Genomic DNA, 13,288 nt, shown 5'->3' with positions numbered 1-13,288 from the left:
ACTTCCAATTGTGACCTCTTGTGTATGTGTCCCATCTCTGGAACATCCTGTCTTTGTCCACCGTGTCTATTCTGCGCAGTATTTTATATGTCGTTATCATGTCTCCCCTGACCCTCCTGGCCTCCAGTGTCGTCAGGCCGATTTCCCTCAACCTTTCTTCGTACGACAATCCCCGTAGCTCTGGGACTAGTCTTGTTGCAAACCTTTGCACTTTCTCTAATTTCTTGACGTGCTTGACTAGGTGTGGATTCCAAACTGGTGCTGCATACTCCAGTATGGGCCTGACGTAAATGGTATACAGTGTCTTGAACGACTCCTTATTGAGGTATCGGAACGCTATCCGTAGGTTTGCCAGGCGCCCGTATGCTGCAGCAGTTATCTGATTTATGTGCGCCTCAGGAGATATGCTCGGTGTTATACTCACCCCCAGATCTTTTTCCTTGAGTGAGGTTTGCAGTCTTTGGCCATCTAAACTATATTGTGTCTGCGGTCTTCTTTGCCCTTCCCCAATCTTCATGACTTTGCATTTGGCAGGGTTAAACTCAAGGAGCCAGTTTCTGGACCAGGCTTGTAGCCTGTCCAGGTCTCTTTGTAGTCCTGCCTGATCCTCATCCGATTTGATTCTTCTCATTAACTTCACATCATCTGCAAACAAGGACACTTCTGAGTCTATCCCTTCCGTTATGTCGTTCACATATACCAAGAACAGCACAGGTCCTAGGACTGACCCCTGTGGAACCCCGCTTGTCACAAGCGCCCACTCTGACACCTCGTCACGTACCATGACTCGTTGTTGCCTCCCTGTCAGGTATTCTCTGATCCATTGCAGTGCCTTTCCTGTTATGTGTGCCTGATCTTCTAGCTTTTTCAGTAACCTCTTGTGAGGAACTGTGTCGAAGGCCTTTTTGCAGTCCAAAAAAATGCAGTCGATCCACCCCTCTCTCTCTTGTCTTACTTCTGTCACCTTGTCATAAAACTCTAGTAGGTTTGTGACACAGGATTTTCCTTCCCTGAAACCATGCTGGTTGTCAATTATACACTTGTTTCTTTCCAGGTGCTCCACCACTCTCCTCCTGATGATCTTCTCCATGACCTTGCATACTATACACGTTAGTGATACAGGTCTGTAGTTTAGTGCCTCATGTCTGTCTCCCTTTTTAAAAATTGGGACTACATTTGCCATCTTCCATACCTCAGGGAGTTGCCCAGTTTCAAATGATGTGTTGAAGATCTTTGTTAATGGCACACACAATATCTCTGCTCCCTCTTTAAGGACCCACGGAGAGATGTTGTCTGGTCCCACCGCCTTTGAGGTGTCAAGTTCGCATAGCAGCTTCTTCACTTCCTCCTTGGTTATATGTACCTCATCCAGCACTTGCTGGTGTACCCCCCTGTTCTGATTTCCTGGAGTCCTACTGGTTTCCACTGTAAATACTTCTTTAAATCTCGTGTTGAGCTCCTGACATACCTCTCGGTCGTTTCTTGTGAATTCCCCATCACCCTTCCTCAGTCTGATTACCTGGTCCTTGACTGTTGTTTTCCTCCTGATGTGGCTGTACAACAGCTTCGGGTCAGTCTTGACTTTCGATGCTATGTCATTTTCATATTGTCGCTGAGCCTCCCTTCTTATCTGTGCATATTCATTTCTGGCTCTTCGGCTAATCTCTTTATTTTCCTGAGTTCTCTGTCTTCTGTACCTTTTCCATTCTCTAGTACACCTAGTTTTTGCCTCCCTACACCTTTGGGTGAACCAAGGACTCGTTCTGTTCTTCCCATTATTTCTGTTTCCCTTGGGAACAAACCTCTCCTCTGCCTCCTTGCATTTTGTTGCCACATAGTCCATCATTTCTTGTACTGGTTTTCCTGTCAGTTCCCTCTCCCACTGAATGTTTTGAAGGAAGTTCCTCATGCCTGAGTAGTTCCCCCTTTTGTAGTTTGGTTTTTCCCACCCTATTCCTGCTACTCTCTCCACTTGGAGCTCAACTATGTAGTCGAAGCACAGAACCACATGATCACTAGCTCCCAGGGGCCTTTCATACAAGATATCCTCAATGTCTGAACTACTCAAGGTGAATACAAGGTCCAGTCTTGCTGGTTCATCTTCTCCTCTCTCTCTGGTAGTGTCTCTAACATGTTGATGCATGAGGTTTTCCAGTACTACATCCATCATCTTGGCTCTCCATGTTTCGGAACCCCCATGGGGCTCCAGGTTTTCCCAGTCAATCTCCTTGTGATTGAAATCACCCATAACTAGTAACTTTGCTCCCCCCACATGTGCTCTCCTGGCCACCTCGGCTAGTGTGTCGACCATGGCTCTGTTGCTCTCATCGTATTCTTCTCTTGGTCTCCTGCAGTTCTGTGGTGGGTTGTACATTACTGCAATTATCACCTTATGTCCCTCAGACTGGATTGTTCCTACTAAGTAGTCCCTTTCACCCGTGCCATCCATTCCTTCCATTTTCTCAAAACCCCACTGGCTTTTAATGAGCAGTGCAACTCCTCCTCCCCCTCTCCTCCCTCTGTCTTTCCTGAGGATTTGATATCCGGGTGGAAAGATTGAATCTGTTATTATTCTGGTGAGTTTTGTTTCTGTGAGTGCTATTATGTCTGGGGATGTCTCCTTGATTCTTTCATGCCACTCCTCATACTTATTTGTTATTCCATCTGCATTTGTATACCATACCTTCAACTTCTTTTCTAAGACTGTGGTCTGGGAGGTGTATTGGGGTTGGGGAAGTGGGAGACCTGATAAGGAACTATGGGTGGTTGCTGTGGGGGTGGAGTTTGTAATGTAGTGGGTGGGGGCATTGGATATGACATGGGTGTTTTGGTTTAGAGTGTTTGGCTGCACTGGGGTTGACCTGGTTGGGAGGCTTCTATAGGAAGCTGTGAGGGAGGTTGTATTTGATCTTCTTCCTGTGTCTGGGATCTCCTGTCTTTCTTCTCCATCCCCTCTCTTTCCTCCTTTCGCCTTTGTATCATCTCTCTCAGTTTCCGCCTTTCGTCTTGTGTTCTGTCGCGGTCGAGATACACCTTCCTGTATTCCGGCATGTCCCTTAATCGTGCTTTCTCCCACAGTATCCTGTTCCGAGTCGATTCTGCCTTGAAGGTCACTTTCACTGGCCGGGTTCTTTTTTTTACAAACCCCCCTATTCTCCGAAAATTTTCCAGCTGGGTCATGTCGTCTTCTCCGATTACTTTCATGATGCTTTCAATTGCTTTTTTTTCCCCTTGTTTTCTTGCTTCATATGTTTCCCCTTCAACTTCCTGTAGCCCATACACAAAGACTGACCTCACCCTTTCATTCTCCCACTGCATATCCCTGTGTATCCCCTCATTCAATTTGCTTTCCTCCATTGCAGCTTTCCTTTCTTCAGTTTCACTAGCTACTGTACATGGGCTCAGTGGCCTGTCATTTTCCCTTCTCGGCTTTCCCTGGGCTCTGTTGTGGTCTTTTAGGGCCTCCACATATAGCTTAGCTCTTTCATTTACTACAGTCTCCACTGATAGAGCTTCTACATGCAGTTTTGCTCCTTCTGTCCCTACAGTCCCCTTATTTGTGGCTGAGGTAGCGGTCTCTGTTGTCAATCCCAAAATGTTCTTTAGTTCTTTAGGCTGTTTCAGATTTTCCAGTTCCTCTTCTAAGCTCTGTATCCTGGCCTCTGCTGCTTTGACTTTCACCTCCCACTTCCTGCTTTCCATGTCTATCCTCTCTTCCATTCTCATGCTAAGTTCTTCTAGTTTCTTTTCCCATTCTTGTTCCCTTTTTGTGAGCTCTGCTGCCCAATCTTCCTTTGCAGTTCCCTCCTCCTGTCCCTTGGGTTTTCTTGTTGCTCTCTGGCAACCCATTTTTTTTTATCCTGATTGCCTCAGAGTGGGAAACCTATGTAATTCTGTATGTTAGGTTAGTATTGTATATGTCAGAGTGTGGGGGGGAGGTAGAGGAGGAACTGTGGCTATATGGGAGAGTAGTGGGGAGGGGGAGTGGGAAGGAGAGTGAAGCAAGTGGGTAAGTGGGTGAGTGGGAGAGGGAGAGGTGGGGAGGGGGAGGGTGAAAGAGGGAGGGGAGGGATCAGGTGAAGGAGTGAGATGTCGGTGGGGGAGGGGGGGGAGTGTATGTGTGAGTCTGGCAATATGTGTGTGTGTGTGTGTGTGTATTGTGTGTGTGTTGTGTGTGTGTTGCATGTGTGTGTGTGTGTGTGTGTGTGTGTGTGTGTGTGTGATTGTGATTGTGTGTGTGTGTGTTGGTGTGTGTGTGTGGGGGGGTGTGGGGGTGGGTGTGTGTGGTGTGTGTGGTGTGTGGGTGGGTGTGTGGGTGGGTGTGTGGGTGGGTGTGTGTGGGTGTGTGTGGGTGTGTGTGGGTGTGTGTGTGGGTGTGTGTGGGTGTGTGTGGGTGTGTGTGTGGGTGTGTGTGGGTGTGTGTGTGGGTGTGTGGGTGTGTGTGGGTGGGTGTGTGGGTGTGTGGGTGTGTGGGTGGGTGTGTGTGGGTGTGTGTGGGTGTGTGGGTGTGTGGGTGTGTGTGGGTGTGTGTGGGTGTGTGTAGGTGTGGGTGTGTGTGGGTGGGTGTGTGTGGGTGTGTGTGTGTGTGGGGGTGTGTGGGTGTGTGGGGGGTGTGTGGGTGTGTGTGGGTGTGTGTGTGGGGGGTGTGTGGGTGGGTGTGTGGGTGGGTGTGTGGGTGGGTGTGGGTGTGTGGGTGTGTGTGGGTGTGGGTGTGTGTGGGTGTGTGGGTGTGTGGGTGGGTGTGGGTGTGTGTGGGTGTGTGTGGGTGTGTGTGGGTGTGTGTGGGTGTGTGTGGGTGTGTGGGTGTGCGTGCGCACACTAGGCTACGCTACTCTTTTGAAGATTATAAAAAAAATTTCAATCAATTCCTTATTAATATGCACTAATATATACTATATAATATTAATTGCGTACACTTGTGTTTGTGTGTGTGTGTTTACTAGCTTGTCGTTCTTTGAAAAAGAGGGGGGGGGTTACGTTAACACTATTTGTTATTGTTGTTGTTTCACCGGTACTCTCCCGGCCCAGATCTTTATTGTTGTTGGTTCACCGGTACTCTCCCGGCCCAGATCTTTATTGTTGTTGTTTCACCGGTACTCTCCCGGCCCAGATCTTTATTGTTGTTGGTTCACCGGTACTCTCCCGGCCCAGATCTTTATTGTTGTTGTTTCACCGGTACTCTCCCGGCCCAGATCTTTATTGTTGTTGGTTCACCGGTACTCTCCCGGCCCAGATCTTTATTGTTGTTGGTTCACCGGTACTCTCCCGGCCCAGATCTTTATTGTTGTTGGTTCACCGGTACTCTCCCGGCCCAGATCTTTATTGTTGTTGTTTCACCGGTACTCTCCCGGCCCAGATCTTTATTGTTGTTGGTTCACCGGTACTCTCCCGGCCCAGATCTTTATTGTTGTTGGTTCACCGGTACTCTCCCGGCCCAGATCTTTATTGTTGTTGTTTCACCGGTACTCTCCCGGCCCAGATCTTTATTGTTGTTGGTTCACCGGTACTCTCCCGGCCCAGATCTTTATTGTTGTTGTTTCACCGGTACTCTCCCGGCCCAGATCTCCGCACACTACGCTACTTTACTTTTTGAAGATTATAGGATTATTTTTTCTCACTCAATTCCTTATTAATATATACTGTTTATTATAACAATAATTACGGGTGCACACGTGTGTTTGTATGTGCGTACTTGTTTACTAGCTTGTCCCTCAGAAAAACGGTGGGGGGGGGGTTCACTAGGCTACACAACTCTTCTGGAGTTTACCTGGCGATATTTAGATAATTTACTAACCACTATCTATCTCCTGGTACTGAAATAGGGAGAGAGAGATGGTATAGCATACAACCAGCAGGGCGAGACACTGAGACTTTAGACACTAACCAAAATTAACCACAAATAGGCAAGTGATGTCGTCTGCACAACAATGGAGGTTCCTGCTGGTCGGCTGATATCAACTCCTTCAATTTGTAACTCCTTCAGGAACTTTATCATGCATTCAAGTTTTTATTTTCTTTTTCTTTTAAGACTTGGTATTCCCTCTTTTTTCTTTAGTACAGTATTATGGTCATAACAAGTCTGATGATGTTAGCTACATTCACAACACCAACAGCTGGGGATTGACTAATTTTTTCTTACTTTCAGTATTTACTTAATCACTCTTTTATGACCTTATCACTACACTAAGTGTAGTGATGTGTGTGTGTGTGTGTGTGTGAGTGTACTCACCTAGTTGTACTCACCTAGTTGTGGCCTCTTCACTGATCGCTACTAGGTCACTCTCCCTGAACCGTGAGCTTTATCGTACCTCTGCTTAAAGCTATGTATGGATCCTGCCTCCACTACATCGCTTCCCAAACTATTCCACTTCCTGACTACTCTGTGGCTGAAGAAATACTTCCTAACATCCCTGTGATTCATCTGTGTCTTCAGCTTCCAACTGTGTCCCCTTGTTACTGTGTCCAATCTCTGGAACATCCTGTCTTTGTCCACCTTGTCAATTCCTCTCAGTATTTTGTAAGTCGTTATCATGTCCTCCCTATCTCTCCTGTCCTCCAGTGTCGTCAGGTTGATTTCCCTTAACCTCTCCTCATAGGACATACCTCTTAGCTCTGGGACTAGTCTTGTTGCAAACCTTTGTGTGTGTGTGTGTGTGTGTGTGTGTGTGTATGCGTGTGTGTGTGTGTGTGTGTGTGTGTGTGTGTGTGTGTGTGTGTGTGTGTGTGTGTGTGTGTGTGTGTGTGTGTGTGTTTGCGTGTGTGTGTGTGTGTGTGTGTGTGTGTGTGTGTGTGTGTGTGTGTGTGTGTGTGTGTGTGTGTGTGTGTGTGTGTGTATATGTGTGTGTGTGCGTGTGTGTGTACGTGTGTGTGTGTGTGTGTGTGTGTGTGTGGGTGTGTGTGTGTGTGTGTGTGTGTGTGTGTGTGTGTGTGTGTGTGTGTGTATATGTGTGTGTGTGTGTGCGTGTGTGTGCATGTACTCACCTAATTGTGGTTGCAGGGGTCGATACTCAGCCCCTGGTCCCGCCTCTTCCCTGAACGCTATGTCCTCTCTCTCCCTGCTACATGAGCTTTATCATACCTCATCTTAAAACAATGTATGGTTCCTGCCTCCACTACCTCAATTGCTAGGCTATTCCACTTCCTGACTACTCTATGACTGAAGGAATACTTCCTAACATCCCTGTGATTTATCTGAGTCTTCAACTTCCAATTGAAGACTCCTATCTCTGTCCACTTTATCTATTCCACTCAGTATTTTGTATGTCGTTATCATGTCTTCCCCTTAGCTCTGGAACTACCCTTGTTGCAGACCTTTGCACTTTCTCTAATTTCTTGACGTGTTTGATCAAGTGCGGGTTCCAAACTGGTGCTGCATACTCCAGTGTGGCATGCAAAGAGTACGTAACCTTTATTCGGCGCATGGACACACCCTCATTTACAGGCTATCTCCCCCAACCAGCGAACCAGGTTGCTAAGAGTTGATGATGGGGCCCCATCGTTCAACTAGTGACCAGGTTCTAGCCAATAAGAAGGTGGGATTGGCAATCGCAGAGGTCATGTGGATACCGCTCTCCTGTCTGCCCTTGTCATTCCCATTCTAGAGCTGGTTGAAGCACGGTCTGCTATCTTGTGGCTTCTATTTCTGCCTTGCTTACCGTGGAGTGCACTATATTTATCACTGTAAATAGTGTACATATTGCTGTTCTAAATTGGTGAAGGATAATATAAGTCTAAACTTTTTCTACTGTGTTTATTTGCTCCCATTACACCTGGGATAACAGGCCATTTGAAATCCTAGGTTGTAATATCCAGTATGGGCCTGACGTACACGGTGTACAGTGTCTTGTACGATTCCTTACTAAGGTATTGGAACGTTATTCTCAGGTTTGCCAGGCGCCCATATGCTGCAGCAGTTATCTGGTTGATGTGTGCTTCCGGAGACGTGTTCGGTGTTATACTCACGCCAAGATCTTTCTCCTTGAGCGAGGATTGCAGTCGTTGGCCACCTAGCCTATACTGTCTGCTGTCTTCTTTGCCCTTCTCCGATCTTCATGACTTTGCATTTGGCAGGGTTGAATTCGAGAAGACAGTTGCTGGACCACGTGTTCAGCCTGTCCAGGTCTCTTTGAAGTCCTGTCTGATCTTCTTCTGACTTAATTCTCCTCATTAACTTCACATCATCTACGAACAGGGACACTTCTGAGTCTATCCCTTCCATCATGTCATTCACATATACCAAAAATAGCACTGGTCCTAGGACCGACCCCTGTGGGACCCCGCTCGTCACAGGTGCCCACTGTGATACATCATTACGTACCATGACTCGTTGTTGCCTCCCTGTCAGGTATTTTCTGATCCATTGCAGTGCCCTTCCTGTTATACGCGCCTGATCTTCTAGCTTCTACACTAATCTCTTGTGAGGAACTGTGTCGATGGCCTTCTTGCAGTCCAAGAAGATGCAATCAACCCACCTCTCTCTCTCTGTCTTTCTCTCTCTCTCTCTCGTGTGAGTGTGTGTGTGTGTGTGTGTGTGTGCACTGGAAACACAGACTAGCAGGTACACTGGACACGTCAATTAACATGTACACTGCGTCAGATTTAACAAGCTCCTGAGAACATCGGATATCACACTACAAAAAAATAGCGTAACAGATATTCAGAAGTTATGCAGTTTCACAATGGTGGTCTCAAGTTTCACAATGGTGGTCTCAAGTTTCACAATGGTGGTCTCAAGTTTCACAATGGTGGTCTCAAGTTTCACAATGGTGGTCTCAAGTTTCACAATGGTGGTCTCAATTTACGACACACAAAATAAAGACCACTGATCCTGTGAGACGAAGATCTCATTATAAGTTCCGTTTCTCCATATATATGCGAGAAATGTTAAAGGTGAATGTGAGTGAGAGATTTTTCTTTTTTTCACCATCCCCAGATGGTGGAGCTTTTAACGTGGAAATAATCTGCCGAATCAAAGGAGGACTTTTTAAAGACTGCTGTGAGATATTTCCAGCACAGACCATGGAACATTTTTGGGGTTGAATCTAACCGAGTCAAAACTACAGCAATACCATAGATGTTTAATTCAGCAGAGTAGAAACCTACAACGCTAACATAGATATTGAGTATGAGTCATGAACTACAGTCCTGACTTGGACTTTGAGTATGAGTGAGGCTTAAACTACTTTAACGGCTTAGTTTAGTATGAGGTTTAAACGATATTAACGGCTTAGTTAAACGACATTACTGTAATAAAGTTGGTAGAATTACCGACAATATGTAAAGTAAAAGGACACAAGTGCAACGTCATCCCTTCAAGCGTCACTTGGTTACGTTACGTGGACGACGTCCTCGTAATAACTCCCAAACGTTTTGATGTACGGAATCTTCAGGCAAGACTCAACGCAGTTGAACCGGCGTTCCAGTTTACACTAGAAGAAGAGTCCAATGACAAGCTACCTTTCCTCGACGTCCTCATTCACAAAGTAGACAACAACCTAAGATTTCAAGTTTATCGGAAACCCACCAATAAAAATGATCTCACACACTTCTATTCCAGTCAAGATACCAAGACCAAAAGAGGCATCATCATCGGGTTTTTCCTAAGAGCATACCGAATTTGTAGTCCTGAGTTTCTTGACGAGGAGTGTACATGCATTCACCAAACATTCACTGAGTTACATTTTCCTTCTTTTTTCATCAAAGACTGCAAGAAAAGAGCTCTTCAGATCATTAATTCTCCACGCATCAACACCACTCCCAGCAAAGTTATAATTCTTCCCAACAGCCAGGTTGCACTAAATGTTTCTGAAGCACTTTCACAAGCTAACACCAGAGTCGCCATCGCTTCTAGCACTTCAATAAAGGATCTAACCAGGACAAAATCCAAGCACCACGAACCAGTCAATGCAGGAGTTTACACTATACCCTGTGGAGGCTGTGACAAGATTTACGTAGGTGAAAAAAAACAAACCATACCCCGGCCGGGATTGAACCCGCGGTCAGAGAATCTCAAAACTCCAGCCTGTCGCGTTAGCCACTAGACCAGCTAGCCACAATAAGATTCGTCCAACTAGGTACATTTCTACGTTTACGTAGGTGAAACAGCAAGAAACCTTGACACTCGCCTCAATGAACACATTTACGCATGTAGGAACGATAACCTGAACAACGCCTGTGTACAACACCGAAATTCCACCAATCATCTCATGAAATTCAGAGACGCCCAATTAGTGATCAAGGAAACTAATTTCCGCAGACGCAAGTGCCTCGAATAGCACTGATCGCTGTTTCAAATACAATTAAACAAAACAACGGCAGCTTCACCATCTCTGAAGTCTTAGCAAGAATCCTCCTGAAAACAGTAAACCCTGCCATCACATAGTCTCTCCTGTTATACTACACAAAGCACATTACAGAGAGTGAACACTGAAACAAGCTGCCTCTTTCCAGTCTATATTTGTCCAACCTATTTTTATGTTACCCAAGTAATAGCTTTTATATCCTTTTACTCATGTACGAATTAATTGCTCTACCATATTGTATTACTTTTGTCACTACCACCACCACTACTACTACTACTACTACTACTACTACCACTACTACTACTACCACCACTACCACTAGTGAACATCGAAATGTTACCTCACTAGTATTGCACCTCACTCTGAGCCTTTATACACCCTCTGTGTCCATGTATAGTTTGTAAAGGATTGACAAAGCTCCTGGAGAGCGAAACGTTGCCACAATAAAATGTCACATTAGTTGCACTTGTGTCCTTTTACTTGACATAACTGTAGTTTAATGCATCTGTGTTATGAGCCATGAGCTATTGCCTGTGTCTGTTGTTCCTGGATACTTGGGTCTGCGTAAGTTAGTAGCGAATTTAAAGGCTACGCTGAGTGTCTGTATTTCAAAGCTGGACATCGCGCAGGACAGATTGTTAATCAAGTGTGATGTTAGGTTACCATCCAGCGGCTGGTGAGCCATAAACACTGTAGGTTACGGGTAAGTTTCACCTTGTGTAGGAGGTTGGCTTGGGAGACATTGCTGAGGATGACTTCTGTAGGTATTTCCAGGAAAGGCCATGGCCTGACTGCCTTAGAAGTTGAATCTGGCAGTGTAGTTTTTGACACCGTCAAAAACTACAGCACTGCCATTAATGTGTAATTTGACTGAATCTTCTGCAGAGGCTAGAAGTACGTATCCTCTGAATGTCATGGCGGTGAATTTAGAAAGTTACGTAAGCGCGGGTACAATAATTTTTTTTTCACGGTGATCGGAGATGAAGGTGTGACTCGACCTTAGTTGTGAGAACGAAGTAGTGTGTTCATGTATCGTGTGCTTGCAATATTCATTATTGTTACTGAATCAGTGTCTGTGTAAGATACCTGCAACCGTTTCCAAGAGTGTGCCTACCCTCACATCCTAGCCATGGGCCTGGCTTGCCTGGTGCTTGCCTAACAAGGCTGCTGTTGTTGGCAGCCTGCTGACCCACATACCCAGCACAGCCTGGGTAAGCTGGCATTTGTGTTGTGGTTGAGTTTCAACATCTGTTAGGTGATTGGGTATTGAATAGTCTGGGTCCCAGGAGGTCGATACAGTGTTTTCTTGATAAATTATACAAATATGCAATAACTAGGTTTCATCAGTACAACATAAAGAAGAATGAAGATCAGAAGGAGTTTGAGGTAATCAGTCCCTCAGTGGTGCACATATTTCTAATTTATTAACTTGTCGGTTCTCTGAACCATTTATCAACATTGTTGTCTTGTGCCCAGGGCGCCTCTGCCTTTCACGGCTCTTGTCCTAGTCTTCCTCTCGTCTCTCTCTTTCCAGTTCGTTGATAAGGTCTTGTGTCTATGTGGGACCAGGAGCTTAAGTATCTTCCATGTATCACCTCCAGAGAGTGCATACTGAGATCTTCCATGTATCACCTCCAGAGAGTGCATACTGAGATCTTCCATGTATCACCTCCAGAGAGTGCATACTGAGATCTTCCATGTATCACCTCCAGAGAGTGCATACTGAGATCTTCCATGTATCACCTCCAGAGAGTGCATACTGAGATCTTCCATGTATCACCTCCAGAGAGTGCATACTGAGATCTTCCATGTATCACCTCCAGAGAGTGCATACTGAGATCTTCCAGGAGTTCCCGGTAGTTTGAACGCTGTACTGGTTCTGTGCAGGCAGTGAAGAATCCCTGTGTCTGTTCCTTCTCTGATAATTTCCCTACCCTGCCCTGCCTTGCCTTGTCTTGCCCTGCCCTGCCCTGTCTTGCCCTGCCCTGCTCTGCCCTGCCTTGTCTTGCCCAGCCCTGCCCTGCCCTGCCTTGTCTTGCCCTGCCTTGCCCTGCCCTGTCCTGTCCTGTCCTGTCCTGCTCTGCCCTGCCCTGCCCTACCCTGCCCTGCCCTGCCCTACCCTGCCCTGCCCTGCCCTGCCCTACCCTGCTCTACCCTGCCCTACCCTGCCCTGCCCTGCCCTGCCCTGCACTACCCTGCCCTGCCCTGCCCTGCCCTGCACTGCTCTGCCCTGCCCTCCACTACCCTGCCCTACCATGCCCTACTCTACCCTACCCTACACTGCCCTGCCCTACCCTGCCCTACCTTACCCTGCCCTACCCTGCCCTGCCGTACCCTGCCGTATCCTGCACTACCCTGCCCTCCCCTGCCCTACCCTGCTCTACCCTGCCCTGCCCTACCCTGCCCTGCCCTGCCCTACCCTGCCCTGCCCTGCCCTGCCCTGCCCTGCCCTGCCCTGCCCTACCATAAGTGTCCGGGGCCCAAAACTGTTCAACAGCCTCCCATCAAGCATTAGGGGAATTGCCAATAAACCCCTGGCTGCCTTCAAGAGAGAGCTGGACAGATACCTAAAGTCAGTTCCGGATCAGCCGGGCTGTGGCTCGTACGTTGGACTGCGTGCGGCCAGCAGTAACAGCCTAGTTGATCAGACCCTGATCCATCGGGAGGCCTGGTCATGGACCGGGCCGCGGGGGCGTTGATCCCCGGAATAACCTCCAGGTAACCTCCAGGTAACCCTGCCCTGCCCTGCCCTGCCATGCCCTACCCTGCCCTACCCTACCCAGAACCCTGCCCCCTACCCTACCCTGCCCTACCCTGCCCTGCCCTACCCTGCCGTACCCTGCCCTGCCCAACCCTGCCCTACCCTACCCAGCCCAACCCTGCCCTACCCTACCCAGCCCTGCCTGGCACAGTGCTGTCAACATTAAACAGTACTCCAGTCAACATAAGACACAAGCTCGCTATCTCTCTCTCTCTCTCTCTCTCTC

At 47.3% G+C, this 13,288-nt stretch overlaps 1 protein-coding gene across 4 annotated transcripts in view; it reads right to left on the bottom strand.

The window, feature by feature from the left end:
- The window catches only part of LOC128688467 (protein turtle homolog A), a 237,337-nt gene that overhangs the window by 104,917 nt on the left and 119,132 nt on the right, over positions 1–13,288 (bottom strand). The window lies entirely within an intron of this gene.

This window comes from Cherax quadricarinatus, chromosome 13, assembly GCF_038502225.1.
Source record: "Cherax quadricarinatus isolate ZL_2023a chromosome 13, ASM3850222v1, whole genome shotgun sequence".
NCBI lineage: Eukaryota > Metazoa > Arthropoda > Malacostraca > Decapoda > Parastacidae > Cherax > Cherax quadricarinatus.
The sequence above is the reverse complement of the archived record's forward strand: the minus strand, read 5'-3'. Positions and strand labels throughout refer to the sequence as shown.